We start from the raw sequence: 2,432 nt of genomic DNA on the forward strand, positions 1-2,432 counted from the left end.
ATTGGATGAAAGGGAGGGAGGGAGGGGGGGGGGGACTCAGGGAGGTTAGTGTCTCTCTAATAATGATGCACCCTCAGGCCTAATGTGCTCGCTCTCTCCTCGTCTTTCACGCTCTGTTTTTTTTCCCCTCCTCCTGACGACAATAATAAAGAGTTCATTTAGGGGTGATTTTTTTAAGGCACGTTTGGTCTCATTGTTGCCGATTAACTTTATATTCTGTACACTTTATTGTCTTTTTTTTTTTTTTTTACTTTTTGGACTACTTTTGTGGGTTTTAATGTCTTTTTTCCATTTGTCTTCCCATCTTGACTTTCACCCGATTTCTGTTTTTTTTTTTTTGTGGCAGCCAATTACTTCTATCTCACCACGCTCTTTTCTCTGTCAGCCAATCAGCAACTTATCCACTCTCTCGTGATTGTCTCCTACTGTAGTTATCGATGACGCTTTAAGTTCATTTTAGCTTACTTTCAAAAAACAATATTTTCAATTCTTGCCTCCTTGTTGCACACTTTTCAATCCACTCAGTGATTGTATACAATCAAGTGATAATTGTATTGATTAATCTTGCATTGTTTTCTCTATTTTATTTTTATTTTGTGGGAGTGCACTGTTTTAGTTCTCATTGTCGTACGTTTATTTTAAGGTTGATCACATGTCTCATTCTTATAGGCCTGTTATGTTCAATTATCTCAACCAATGAAAGATGTTGTGTATTTGCAATACAGTACAGAAAACCCAAATATCCCTGGAGATCAATAAGATATTCTAATACTATATATATATATATATGTATATATATATATATATATACACACACAGAGAGAAAGAGAGAGAGAGAGATTGCAATTATGGATTTAGCAACATTTTAATATATGTCGCGTGTGCATGGGTGTGTTTGTTTCATTTTTTTTATTTTTTATGATTATAGCGCTTCTAGAATTGTTGTTTATTGATCCAAAAGAAATGTCCAAAACGCTGCTATAGTCATGTGTGTACCCGTAAAAAGACAGCCTTCCACCTGATGCAGACAGATGTCCCCCTTCCTCCCTTTTCCTTCTGGTTCCTCCCCCTTTCCTCCTTCAGTCTCGCCTCGGGCCAGCCTGCTGCTCGCTGCCGTGGTTGACCATCCCGAAGTGGGCTGTGTTACAGGCGGCTGCAGGGTGGCCCCTTCAATGCCGGCGGAGGAAATTCAATTAGCGCTTTTATAAACAAGACAAAAGCCGATGATACGGCCAATTACGCTTGGCCGTGCGCATGCGCAGTCCATCATCTCCGCCGATTTGCCACGACTAAACACAGCACAGGAGGGACCTTCCTCGCAATGCGAAACGCATCCCAGTAAACACGGTTCTCATTAAGAAAGACGTTTTTTTTTTACTACTGATACGTGTTGTAACGATACTTGTAATTTGTATTCTCCCCCGTCGCGGCCGTTAAAGGGGTGAAATGAAAAGGGCGAGGCAAGTCAATGAGAGAGAAGCTCTTTTATCCGACTAAATGACATTCACGTAAACGCCTCAGAGCGGTGGCAGTAATTCACTTGAAGCTGCAGCAACTTACTCAATAAAAAGAAGCTCGCCCGTGCAAGATCGATACGCGGCATGCAGCTCAGCTGAGATGCCCGATACCAAGACGAACAACACCAGGCTGAGGAGAAAGGAAGAGAACACTCAGGAGAGTGGGGGAATTTTTTTTTTAAATCTATATTATAATCATAAATTAGTGAGTCGGTGCATTTTGGACTTTGTGGGGCAGGAATAAATGGGAATTAATTTTTAAGTCCCCTGCTTACTTTGTGACAGCTTTTTTAAGTAATCTAATATTAAAACCTGAAAATGAAATGAATAAATAACCTGCTTGCTTTGGTCTTTTAAGAATAGTAAAAGAATATAATTGCAGTAAAATGATAAGTTGTGTAACGTGATCGAGCAATAACACTAGATAAGTACATATAATTCAAGTGTTTTTAACATCTCTAAATACATTTTTAAAACACTTTGAACTAAGAACAAGGAAAAATAGATAAGAATAGAAATCCACGAACAACTATGTAATAATTATCTGCTTGCTTTGAACTTCGTAGATATAAAATACTTTTTAAAATTATTTGAGCTTCTTAATGTAAAATCAAAGGTAATAGTAATAACGATGACAAAACCAGATAAAATAGCATAAATAATAGCCTACTTGATCTGCTTATTCTTTGCCTTCCAGTATGCTAAAATATTTTTGAAAAAAAAACTAACAATAATAACACCATAATAATTAATATTACCGAAATTACCTGCATGATCTGAGCTTCAGTATGGATTAATCACCACCAAAAAATAATTAGTAATATCAGCACATTGTCTGTAGCGTTTCATTGTAATAATGAAATAAAATAATAAATGGCTTGATTGCCTCGAGCCTATCAGTGTCACTATTTACTT

This window comes from Hippocampus comes, unplaced genomic scaffold, assembly GCF_001891065.2.
Source record: "Hippocampus comes isolate QL1 unplaced genomic scaffold, H_comes_QL1_v1.1 scaffold129, whole genome shotgun sequence".
Taxonomy (NCBI): Eukaryota; Metazoa; Chordata; class Actinopteri; order Syngnathiformes; family Syngnathidae; genus Hippocampus; species Hippocampus comes.